At 43.8% G+C, this 13,611-nt stretch overlaps 1 long non-coding RNA gene across 2 annotated transcripts; it reads right to left on the reverse strand.

Moving 5' to 3' along the window:
- Positions 1-2,105: 2,105 nt before the first annotated feature.
- LOC120385695 lies at positions 2,106-8,879 on the reverse strand. Of its 2 annotated transcripts, XR_005589390.1 has the most exons (4): positions 7,330-8,879; positions 6,437-6,524; positions 2,587-2,642; positions 2,106-2,423 (listed from the first exon to the last, which is right to left on the reverse strand). It is a non-coding gene; the product is annotated as an uncharacterized LOC120385695 (long non-coding RNA). The 2 variants fall into 2 exon arrangements; XR_005589389.1 differs by having other exon boundaries at positions 6,437-8,879.
- Positions 8,880-13,611: the final 4,732 nt, after the last annotated feature.

Below are 13,611 nucleotides of genomic sequence, written 5' to 3' on the forward strand. Positions count from 1 at the left end.
CAAAAGTGACTTGGGCTTAGGCTCCTAAGTGACTTAGGTGCGTTTGAAAATTTAGCTCAGTAGCAAAAGTTTCCTTTACAAAACAGTGAGCAGGTCGCTCACAATTAGCTTTTGCAGGAAGTGAAAGGCTTGTACTAAAAGAGAGAAAAGAGAGATTCAGTACGTGCCATGGATTTTATCAGCCAGCGCACGAGGACTTGAAGAAGAAAGAGAGAAACTGGACTTTGAAACTTCATTTCCGTTTCTCCCTCAGCATCAGTGACAATGATCCTGTGACTGTCATTCTGATCATCGTTATGCCAAAGCGTTCAGACTAACCAGGTCAGAACAAGGAATCAAAACTGCAGTCTATCCAACTATCAAGAACTAAAAAAAGAAAGAAGAACTAACTCTGGGAGAAAAAGATTTCAGAAGCAGCCTCACCACCATGTGGCAGATCAGAAATAGGTACAAAATGGACACATTACATAAAATGCCAGCACTGCTGTCAAACTTGTCCTAGGCTCATAGGGGCTGGTTTTAAAGGGATTTAGGTGTTGTTGGGCTGAGCAGACCAATGCTTACCTCCTAGGAAGCTTGCCACCTAGTGAATTTTCAGCCCCGAGTTAGGCATCTCCATGCCACCAAGGCTCCTTATAAAGTTCATGGGGGAAGTTAAGTGCCTAGCAAAGGGATCCTCAGAAGTCAGCCTGATGAGCCAGGAGCTGTGCAAGCTAGCCAGGAGTGAAATGCCATGGAAAGGGGCTTATGCCTGGTGCGCCTGTCTAATGGACCAGAGATAGGCACCTCCCACTTCTTGTGATCCTCAGCCACAAACCAGCCTAAACTAGGTAAGTATCAGAGGGGTAGCCGTGTTAGTTTGGATCTAACGAATCCAACGCATCCGATGAAGTGGGTATTTACCCACAAAAGCTCATGCTCTAATACGTCTATTAGTCTATAAGGTGCCACAGGACTCTTTGCTGCTAAACTAGGTAAGTCACTTAGGTAGCTCATGCCCTAGCAGCCAACCCCTCCACTCCGATATTTATCTCCGCCTCCTGCTCAAACTTGACTCCCCTCTCACAGTCACCCTATATTTCCCCAAGCCCTGGTTGTCTTTTGTGGGGATGCTATGTTGCCCCAGCACGTAGCAGTAGCCTGCATCTGGCCCTGGTGCTGCGAGGTCCAACAGATAACAGAGCATGCCTACAGGACAGAGTCCTGCTGGCAAGATAAGCCACCCTGTCTAGTTTGAGAATTCTGCTTCTGAGCAGTTCATTAGTTGCAGGGTAGCAGCAGCGCTTAGGTTGCTTTGAAAATGCGGACAGAGGGAAATCTTGGGAGGGTAGGCAGCACCTGAGCTACAACTCTGAAAATGCTAGTGGTGCCTATGTGGTGGATTTAGGCATCTACCTACCTGTTTAGGTGCCTAAAGACCTTTAAAAGCTGGTCTATGTTCTCAGTGATTCACTGACCTTGCAACACATGTATACCTCATTACACCAATAAAATACCTGCCCTTGCAGCCCTAATGTGACTACCCAATCATGGAACTATTCACTTGAGAAAAGACTGCAGAGTCAGCAGTCCTGTTGTTAAAGTTGATACCCAAGGGTGAGTTTTGCCATCTTCATTCACATTGAGTAGCACCTACTCCGTCAATGGAAATACTCAGGCCAGTAAGTGTCACTCAGCAATAAGTAAAGGTAGCAGAACTGGGCCCACAAATCTAAGAGTTTCTGCCCCACCCCCCAAGAATGGAGAAACAAAAATACATAGAATTATTTTCACATTCTTAGAATTAAATTTGAACAGAACATTTTCTATGCTGGCAGAAGTCTCGGCGTGTAGACATAGCCAATGTTTCCTACATTTTAAAACAAATAAATAGTTTACAAAATAATATGAATCATGAAAACTGTATGGTTCAGTATTTCAGATCTTAAGTCAAAATATTTACTAACTAATTCCAAATGAGTATAAAACTGTTGCAAAAATATTTGATAATGGACCAAATTCATCCCTGGCACAACTCCATTTACTTGAGTGCACAGTCTTACTCCCTCTAGTTAAAAAATACTTCCATCACATAAGATGTTGAAAACTATGTAATTTCACTGTGGTTCACACACCCCTATTTCAGAGGATCTCTATCTGCCATCCAGGTACTCTGTGGAGTTGCTTCTGAAACATTGCTGATGTATCTGTCTTCAATTAATGATGCTTCTTATTAGTCATAGTCTGGTCCAGGACTGTTCTTGAGTCGAGAGGCTTTTTGGATCAGTTTATAGCTCAAAAACAGCCAAGTGACTCTCTACTCCATATGTGGATGCTTGATGTATTTGTTCAGGGTTTCTTTTCTTGTAAGTTCAATCATGATAAAATTTGAGAACAACATAGAAACTGAAGAAATCACCAGTACACTGGAGGACAGAACCAAACTGAAAAAGAGCCCAGTAGAGATGAGAACAGTGAGACCTGCCCACAAATAAATGTAAAGCCAGTAGACAGGAAACTCAGGAAGAGGAAACACCAATACAAAATGAGGGAACATCACCAAGAAGCTGCACTAAAAACATTGAAGCGTGTTCATATTCATCTTACCTCCTTCAGTCTGTCCTATTCATTTCCATGTCGCCACACAGCAGGGCGAGTGAATACTGCAAAACGGTATTACGTAGATTGAAAGCCCTTTGTGGCAAGGACCAGCTGTTTGTTCTGTTTGTACAGCACCTAGCACAATGGAGACCTGGTCCATGCCCAGAGCTTCTAGACACTCCAGTAATGCAAAAATAAACAACAATAATATTCACAAATGTTTCTTCTGATCCCTAACAGGCATTCAGTTTGACCATGTTTTTGCCCTTGTTCGCTTTTCAGCAAACATTCATTCATGCAGCTGTTTAGAGAACCTCTTGCCTTATGATATTTACAGATGAATATGGATATTTTCTATTTGCACTTCTCAGCTGGTTTATAAAGTTTCACTCATCCGACCATGGAGCAGAAAGAATACTCTGATTTAGGTGAACAATCACACACTGCACATAATGAACAGCAAATTGTAGAAGACAGAATGATAGCAAATAGTTTGCAAAAAAACACAAAAGCTGAAATATGTTCACAAACTGTTTATCTGTTCAATTATGAGTAATGAATACATTCATAAAAATCAAAGCCTGTTTACTAATCGTTTGAAAACTGAAAGGGGGCTAAACTGAGAAAGAAATATTCACTACAAATAGTTTGCTCACTTCTAGCAAGCTCTATAGTTGCTGTAAGGAATGTCTGGAATTGAGATCAAGAGCCTGGACAGGCAGGTATCCAGAAGAACATGGCTATCGTAAGAAGCAGTCCACCATATGAAAACATCTGTGAACTATTTCCCTATAGTACTTGACCCTTGTAGTCTTGATTGAGCAACAATTCAGAAGGCAGCTTCAGCTTGGTTAGTGCAGAACATTTCCAGATAGAAGATCCTTTGGTTCCTGTTTCTCCTTGCCACAGCACTCACATTCCTACCTTTCAATTGCTATTCTCTCCGGGAATTCCCAATTTCATTGCAAAATGGGGGGGAGGAGGGGCATCAGCAGTGCTGTGTGTGATTGTGGCGAGTGGGAGGATGAGCCTTCTCTGTATGTATGCATGTTTAGGATGCTGTTTGACTTGTTTAGTGGCTTGCAGAGTGCACATTCTGCAGTCATTGTGTCAATTCGGAAAAAATGCATGTGGTCTAATGTTATCTTTGCAGCTGACAGTAGCATTCATGGAAAGATATATTACAGGCCCCCGAAGACCCAAATTACATTGGGGGTATCAACCACAGCTGTCTGCAACATTATTCCAACTGAGCAGTCACTTTTAGTTGGAGTGTGAGAGTTCTGGGAATATATTTCAGAACATTGAAGACCATTGGAAAGTCAATTTAGGCCAAATTGTTAATAAAACAGGTTTTACACACACTGAGATTATAAGACGTTTCCTTTTTAAAAAAAAAAAATCCAATGAAAAGACCTTTTTTTAAAAGTTTAAATATACAGTGGTTGCAGGCCAAAATGCTGCCACATCGTGATAATGCATACCAGGCAGAAAGCAAAACAAAGCAGACACTTAGGCATTTCAGTGCCTAGAAAACCATAGGAACACACTGCAATCCACAAAGCCTGAGTTAGGTGTCTAGGTTTCCTATACAATAAATGGGGAGAGACAGGTCCCTTAGTCTGCAATCCATAAAGCCTACACACCAGGTGGGGAGCTGCCTCAGCTAGCCAATGGAAGGTGCCCCACTGGACGGATGTGTGCTAAGCCATCAACCCCCCTGAGATCACGGTGGCTCTAGGCACCAGCAAAGCAAGCACCTGCTTGGGGCAGCCCATTTGCAGGGGCGTCAGGGATCTAGCATGGGAGCTGAATACCAACAGGGGGCTCTGGGAGCTGTAGTTCCTTGGTTAGCTCCCTGCCTATAGAGCCAGCCCTGGAGCAGGGAAAGAACTATATTTCCCAGCATTCCCTTGGCCACTACCAACTGGAAAAGAAGGAGGGGGACCTCATGCAGCAGCATGCTGTGAGTGGGGAGTTGCACTGTGGATGGTAGGGATACCATCTTTTAACACCCTGCCACCATCCACTCCCTCCGACTGCCCCCCACAGAAACCCCAACCCATCCAACCAACCCCCCCTGCTCCCTGATCACCCCCTCCCGGGACCCCTGCCCCTAACTGCCCCCCCCCAGGACCTCACCTCCTATCTAAGCGCTGCTGCTCCTTGTCCCCAACTGTCCCCTCCTGAGACACACCCCCAGTTCTCCCCTAGGACCGCACCCCCGACCTGTCCCCTGACAAACCCCTGGGACTCCCATGCCTCTCCACCCGCGGCCTGGCCCCGGACCCATCTAACCCCCTTCTCCCTGCCCGACTGCCCCCGAACCTCCGCCCCATCCAACCCCCTGCTCCCTGACTGCCCCACAACCCGCTACCCCTTCTCCAACCCCCCCGCCCCCTTACTGTGCCACTCAGACCAGCATGTCTGGCTCCGTGCAGTGCCAGACACGCTGCTGCATACATGCTGCCGTTCCCCCCCCCACACACACACACACCCAGCACCTGCCTTCCAGATTTGAACACCTCAAAATTCAGGAGTGCTCAAGTTCAGTTTGGGCAGCTGTTACTTCATTTCTCCCAAATCAAATATACTGATCCACTGTAACTTGCTCTAGAAAAAGTAGGATAAAATTGAGCAAAAAATGCTTCCCAGTGGTTATTAGGACTGGAATTGCTATTTTCAACAGCCATTGCCTTTTTTTGTTTGTTTGTTTAAAAGGAAGACAGTGATATTGCATTGGCAAATTCCCCATAGAAAGAAAGAATGGAACAAAAGAATAATAAAGGCACCTCAACTTTTCCTCATTTGTGGAGGACAGTCTTATAATATGCATCCAGATATCCTCCAATCACACAAGCTGAAAATTGTTCCACTTTACTGCAGCTCTGTAACCATATGGGAACCAATCCTGTCTGTGTTCTGTGCACATCCAAAATTCCTGCTGAATGACCCGCCCTGGCAGCAAGTTACCAGTGACCCAGGGCTGCGGCGGAAGGAGGGTGCCGGTGGGGAGGGGAGAGCCCAGGGCTGGGGCGGCAGGAGGTGTGTGGGGGGCACTGGTGGGGGGACAGGGGGGAGCCCAGGGCTGGGGCGGCAGGGGGTGTGGGTCGGGGGGAGAGCCCAGGGCTGGAGCAGCAGGAGGGAGCCCAGGGCTGGGACAAGGGACAGCCACCATTTTTTTTGCTTGGGGCAGCAAAAAACCTAGAGCCAGCCCTGCCTGAGATAGACATCTAAGTCTAGGGTGACCAGATGTCCTGATTTTGGGGTCTTTTTCTTATATAGGCTCCTATTACCCCCCACCCCCATCCCAATTTTTCACACTTGCTCTCTGGTTACCCTATCTAAGCTTAGGCTACAGGGAGGCACCTAGTTCAAGGGGAATAGAGGTGTTTGGTTGTGTAAGTCACAAGTGGTGCCCAAAACAAAATAGCTGGGGGGCAGAACGAGGGAGATTCCCTGTTCAAGTCTCTCCTCCTGGGGAACTGATCAGTCTGTTTTCATTGTTCAGACTGAAAGAACTGCAAAAACTAAACAAAATGGTAAAAAGTAAAGGAGATTTAAAAAAAAAAATCTTTCAATTTTAATCATCTAAGATTGACCCCAACAAGGAATTGTTTGCCCTGTTGCTGTTCTGTTGCTCCATTCTAGTGGCACAAAGAAGCCACAGAGCCCATTTCACTGATTTCATGAGGATTGTTTCAAACAGTTTCATGGACTCCCCAGGTGCCCTGGAGCGGGCCCAGCAGCTGGGGAATTACTAGGGGGAAGGAAGCATGGTCAGAGAAAACCCACGCCTTGGGGATTCCTGGGGGCCATAAGCAATATGGCCTTGTGGCTGCTGGGAGAGGTTTACCTGCCGGAGAAATGGCTGCCTCCTCCCCTTTCTCAGGTGGGTCATTAGCATATTCACTGACACCAGGGCTATTGAAAAGGCTTTTATCCTGCCTTAAAGAGAAAGAGTTAGTTTTCACAAGTACAGCAGGAACAACATTTTGCAATAGTGGAACCAGGATTGGGGCACCTCTCTCTGTTGCAAAGGGGTCAGCTGTATGGTTGCTCCCTTTTGGGAGAACAGTTACACAGTTTCCTCTTAAAACCTGAGCCACAGGTTGGGTGCCTGAGAGCACAGATGCCATTCCAGTAAAATCCTCCGGGGCAAACCCTTCCCTGTAATTAGTGAGCAGACATTCCTGTACTCCCCCCACATTCCTCCTTAGCTTCCTCTAAGGCACACACCTGTGTGCTCCCTAGAGAGGAATCTATCCCCTGTTCAGCTGTGGGCTCACAGCTAACAGCCAGAGCAGACCCTTCACTGGTAAGCATTTTACCCTTCTCCTTCTTTGAATTGGGTTTGCCTCCAGTTACAGAGCTCATGGAATCCACACCCACTGCAGAACTTCATCACTTTTTTCTGGGCTTTCCTCTAGGACACATTTTTCTATGCATTTTAGAGTGAGTTCTGTTCCTTGCTTAACTGCAACTTCCTGCCAGCCAGCAACCTGAGCAGTCTTCCTACTAGCAGGCAAAACATTCCCATCCTCTGAGGGAAAAGCCCCGGGACAGGAGCAGTTCTCAACCATCCCAGCAAACTCCTTTGCACGGCTGCAGAGGAAATAAAGAGACACTCTCCCATTTCCTCAGCAGTTTTTGTAGCTTAATTTTTCCCACTGCGGCTTCAGCATAAGATTCCTCCTTGCTGCTGACAGACCCCTGGACAGCCAGAGACACATTAAAAAAAGTCATTACCCAAAATAATTTGTGTAGGATTATGAGAGACAGCCACAATGATTAATTCAGCTTGCAAATCCTGAGCTTCCCTGTGCACTTTAGCCAAAAGCACAGGGATTTTGTGACCTCCTACTAACAAAAGCTCTACCATCTGTCCTGGAAGTATATCTTTCTCCTGAACCAGGTCTCTTCTGACCATAAAAATGTCTGCACCAGTATCTCTCCATACAGGGAGCTCTTTGTCATTTACTCTGATTGCCTTTAAGTGCTTCTTGCCAGGTTCTGCAGTGGCAAACTTTACAAACCCCTTAAAATAAGTGGCAATGGCCTGAGGAGCCTCTGTGCTCTGGGTAGCAGCATTTCTATGAGTTACCTGCTGCCTGTTCCTACTCAGCGCAAGGCATTTATTCCTCAGGTGCTCAGTGGAATTACAATGATAGCACCTTATGGGCTGTTCTGCTTTTACAGATTTGAGATGAGGACAGGAGAAGTGAACTTGGGGAAGTGAGCATTCAGCCTCCTATCCATCCTCCTCCTCCTCCCCAGCGGTAAAACGGGGACCTTGCATCTCACCAAATTTAAACCCCTCTGCCTGTGATTTATTCCGAATAGATGCTTGGGATTGTTCAAATTTACCTGCAAAAGTTGCAAGTTCTTCAACCATCTCTACCTCTTTATCCTATAAACACTGTTTTACATCATCATTAGACATATTCAGGAACTGTTCCTGAGCAAACAAATCACACATTGCTTCAAAGCTTGTAATACCTTTTCCCGTTACCCACTTATCCAGTAGGTCTCTAATTTGGTTCACATAAGCCACATTACTTAATCCAGCCCCTCTCTTAAGGCTTCTAAATTTTACTCTATAAATTTCAGGTGTAATCCAAAACTGTTTTAAAACCAATTCCTTAAATTTACCATAATTGGAAGCATCATCAATTGACATCCTACTGAATATCCAGAGCTCTCCCAGTCAACTTTGCAAACAAAGTGGTCATCTTTTGATCCTCATGAATCACATTGAGCATACACAGCCTCTCAAAGGTGATGAAATATTCAGCAATATCCCCAGACTCACTGTATGCTGAGAACAACCACTCCCATTTGTGGATTTTTGGAGAGGTGGAGCCCCAGTGTGGGGTTCTGTCTATTTCACTCCATTACAGCCCGTTGATGCTTCCTCTTTTTCCTCCAGTTCTTTGTCTGTCAGTTCCAGGGCTAACTTCTGTTTCCTTATCAGCCTCTAGTTTTCTCCATTCTTGGGCTTCTTCAGCCTCTAGCTGCCTCAGTTGCATGGCTCTCTGATGTGCAGCCTTTTGTTCATCAATTTCCAGCTGTTTTAATTCTGTCTGTCTCTGGTGCATCTTTTCACTCTCCTCTACTTGTAACCTGGTAGAGCTCCAGCTTTTTGGTAGCTTCACTTTCACTCATTTTCCTGCTTTCCCTGTCCCTACATCCCTTATCCAAAATAAGCAAACAGAAAACAACAAACTAGTAACCACTTTGTCTGTTCTCTAGCCACCACACTTAAAACTCACTTAAAATCACCATCAGTGTTTAAGAGCAAAAAGTTGTGCATATTATCCTGCCGACTATGCCACTGTGATGGGTTGGACCCCTCCTTTTGGGATGCCACCTGATGTATGGGATTTCTCTGAGCCCACCTGCTCTACTAGCCTGATCCCCCTTTCCCTGTTTTGCTGAATCAGGCTCTCTGGCTGCACACACCCACAGGTAGGGACGCACCAGCTGTAGAATTGCACAGTCTGCAAGCAGCTCTCTATGGGAAGATTCAGCTAGGAAATTGCCCAGCACTCAAGTGCAGCTCCCCTCTGGAAAGTACATCCAAAATAATGTCTTGCGCTATGGAGAAATCTATATAACTTAAGCTCATAATTTTTTCCCCTCGCTCAATGTGGAGAAAGATATGCACAACCACTTCCCCACCTCCCCCACTTATAAATTGCACAAATTGGATTTTATAACAAACAAAAACAAGTTTGTTAACTATAAAAGGTAGATTTTAGTGATTATAAGACAGGGTTTCTCAAACAGGGGTCGCCGCTTGTGTAGGGAAAGCCCCTGGCGGGCCAGGCCGGTGTGTTTACCTGTCCCGTCCCGCAAGTCCAGCCAATCGCGGCTCCCGCTGGCCACGGATCACTTCTCCGGGCCAATGGGGACTGCTGGAAGTGGTGGCCAGTTCATCCCTCAGCGAAGCAGTGACCTCTGTTTGAGAAACCCTGTTATAAGGGATAGCAAACAGAACAAAGCAGGTTACTGAGCAAATAAAACAAAACATGCAAACTAGGCCTAATACACTCAAAAAACAGATTACAAAATGTAATTTCTCACCCTAAATGTTGTTTTAGGCAAGTTGCAGAGTATGTGTAGCTTAGAGTTCCAGTTATTTCCTTTTATAGACTAGACTCCTTTGTTTCCAGTGGAAAAGTACCAGCAGTGTCCAAGGTGGACTTTTTACCAGGTGACATTATTATCTGATCTTGTTGTTGGTGTCATTAGGCATAACCCTAGGTAACTCAGGAGGGTGGAAAACCATAAGTGTCAATAAAGCCTTCCTGTACTAGGCCTGAATGAACTAAAGTCACTCCATGTCTGACCAAAGCGCTTCCATGTTTATGTTTGAACTTTAATCGACCTAACAGGCCAGCAACAGAGAATGGTTATCAGTTGCAACACCTGTACCAGAAGGCAATAATGAGGCCTGCTATAATGAGGCGTGCTTGCTCCTGGCTAAGGGGCAAAATAACAGATCAAAAGAAATAAAACAAGATAACTGTTCACAGAAGAGTTACTAACGAGCTACAGTGGTTGTTGCCAAGTATGACTTAAGTGCTTAATGTAATTGCTACTTGCATGATGTATCTGCTATAGAAAAATAGACGGGAGGGGGAAGAAGGGGGGGTAGTGGGGGTAATAGGAATGCTTAGCTGAAGTTATGTATAAAGAGGGAAAAAACTGCTTGTAGGTGTGTGCTTGATCTGAGACGTGTCTGTGTCTCCTAGCACCGCTTTGAGATCTCAAATAAACTTTGTCTGCTTCTCCACCTTGGTGTGTTTATTGGAGCAAAGCACACCGGGCAACGAACCGCTGTTGCTGCCTCGGGCATTCTGTGCCAGCAACATTGTAGTGTCAAAGCAACCATGAAACCAGGTTTATTTGCAATGTTTACAGGAAGGAACTCCCAGAAGATGTGGGATCCACATCTTCTCATTGTCTTTTTCCCAATGGCCCACTAAGGCTGGCCCATTACTGTCTGGTGATTATCTCCAAGTATAATCACAGTTGTAATTGTTACATAGTCAATATTCCTAACTCCAGATACAGAAAGCATACATGCATAAAAATTAGACAATCACATTCAGTAAGTTATAACCTTTCCAGTGATATCTTACACAAGCCTTCTTACATAAAATATATCTTAGTTATGACATATTAATAGCATAAGCATATTTCTATAAAGAATATGGAGCATCACATCATACCAGAAACCAATGGACATCTTTCTTTGACTGAGGACGTGCCTCATTTAAATGACTGAAATCTTCCACTTATCAGGTTTTACACGTTCATTGGAAATAATGTCCCCAACAAAAGTCAGTTCTGTAACCCCTAGAACATATTTCCCCCTCTTAGTTTGAGGATTGCAGCTCTAGTTTTATCCAGGACTTCCCAAAGTCTACAATCTTGCTCCTTTTTCACTGAGCCCCAGATCATGTCATCCACTGAGGTATCAACATCATTAATATGTTCATAGATCATATGTATGGTGCTTTAGCTATGCCAAAGAGTAAGCATAAGAATCTGTATCTTCCAAATGGGGGTATTAAATGTGCATAGTTTTGAGCTTTCTTCAGTTAATTTTGGCTGCCAAAAACCTGAGGATGCATCCAATTTACTGAAATATTGAGCATTTGCAAACTGGGCCATAATCTATTCTCTGGTAGCAGTGCACCTTCCCTTCACCAATATATTTGTTCCAGAATAACCAGTTACCTTTATTTTTGTTGGTCCCAGTTTTGGTCCTATTTTCAGTCTCTCATAATCTTGTACAGACAGAATATTAACCTGAGCTCCTGTGTCCAGTTCAGTGGAGTAATTGTTCCATTCACTGTCATAGGCAGTATCCAGTCCCTCTCATCAGGCTTGGTAGAACCCAGTACAGCTATGAAACCAGATTGTCTTTAACTGAATGCACTTGACTTTGCTTGCTGCATTTGGGATCTGCAGCATTTTGCAACATGATTATTTTCCACACATTTATGAGAGAGTTTCCAAAGTCACCACAGTGTTTGAGTCCATGCTGTGATCCACACCTTCCACATAACTGTTTGTACCCAATTTTCCTCCTAGCAGTGGTTTTCATACTGAGTGGTTCCACTTTCTGATTTGACCTATTCTGGCTATATTCTTTAATACTTATTACATGGCTAACCACTTCTGGTTTCTGAATTCAGCTCTTTGGCTTGAGTTTTCAGTTTCTGCTGCCCTGAATACTTGGAGAACTTTTTCTAAAGTTAAGTCTCCTTCACAGAGCAGCCTCTCTCTTACCACATTGTCTTTAATACCACAACTGATTCTATCTCTGACCAGAGACTCTGTCAACTCACCAAAGTCACAGGTTTCACTGAGTTTCCTTAATTCTGTGACATATGATCCCATAGAGTAATCAGTTTTTTGCATGCATGTAAAAAATGTGTCTCTCTCAAAGGTGTAATTCCTTTTTGCATGCAATGTTTCTCACATGTAGTCAGTATTTTATTTAACTTCATGCTTTCACTGTCTTAAAACTTAAAGCTGTTATAAACATCCAATGCTTCCTCCCCAACAATATGCAAAAAGATTGATGATTTCACTTGATAATTTTTTCCTTCTACCCCATATGGCTGCTAAATACAATTCAAATCTGTTTTAATTTTTTAAATTCTCTGCAACATTGCCTGACAATTGCAGACTGGAAGGAGGTTGCAACACACCAATTCCTGCCCCACCTCCATCCCCCTTAAGGTAGTCAAGCTACTATTGTGCTCACCAAATACATGCAAAAGCTTCTGTGCTTGGTGCTCTATGTGCTTTTAAGGGGTTTACCTTAGTGTCTGCGTTCAATTGCAAACACAGGAGTTAACTTCAAAATGACTGCACTTTCCTTTCCAGTCAGCACTTCTGACACCGTGTAACGATTTTGGGATTCATTAAATAACCCACCATATGAATGAGAAAGGAATAAAACTTTTAATAAAACAAACTGGAGAGCTTCTGTCATGATTTGCTGCACGCAGCCATGCTGTATTCCTAACCCCCACCTACAGGGCACATCTCCAAATTCCTATGTTCATAATGCTGTCCCTTATGAGGGAGTGTCTCAAGGGAGTGTCTCTAAATTATAATCTTCTACAAACATATCTCTACAGACCCCAAAACACATTCTAGATTATATCGAAAATATCACTTCTCTATTGCATCACTGAAATCAAGTCAATAGAGGGTTGAGAAAACATCAATCATTCTGCACCTCTAACATTATAACATAGTTTCTAGATGGAGAAATTGAGAATATTCTAATGTCTCCAGATGAATAATAAGTAGAATTTTAGGTAGGCAGAATGTAATTACCCAAGTTGGAATTTTGCCAGGGATATTAGATTTCTGCATATATGACTTCTGTTTTTCATAGTACCCATTGTGTAGAAAACTGAAACATGAATACCCTGGGGTATTTTTGGATGCTTGGATGGGATTAAAGTGAATTTTGAATGCTTGCAATAGATACATCTAGAAAATTGAAGTCCTCAGTTTATCCATAGAATAGGTCAGCACAAGTACAACTTCCTATAAACTGCTCCCTACCAGCTAAAATTGACACTTTTTTCTCATTGTCCAATAGGATAAACTCAACTGTCACAATATGTTGTTATATCACAATAGGTTGTTATGGTATAAATGAATGCTGTGTCAAAACACCACTATGTTGTGTCAAAGGACACAAATTATTTCAGGACTCGTGAATGTTCCGTAATCAGCATTTCCAAGATTCAGAAGCCCAGGGTTAATACATGACAAAAGCAGAATTACCATGATGGGTGGCAATGTTGTAGCTGATGTATCTCTGTCTTGAATTTGCACTTCCAGTGGTGAAAGGCTGGTTTCAATTTCCATGACCCATTCAGTCCTTGGCCTCTCAGCTGACACAACAAAGATACTAATTAGTGACTGCTGTGACAATGGAGCTGATTCTCCACTGCCTTATATCTTGTGTAGTGATTAGCACCTGTGCAAAGG

This window comes from Mauremys reevesii, linkage group 1 (genome assembly GCF_016161935.1).
Source record: "Mauremys reevesii isolate NIE-2019 linkage group 1, ASM1616193v1, whole genome shotgun sequence".
Taxonomy (NCBI): domain Eukaryota; kingdom Metazoa; phylum Chordata; order Testudines; family Geoemydidae; genus Mauremys; species Mauremys reevesii.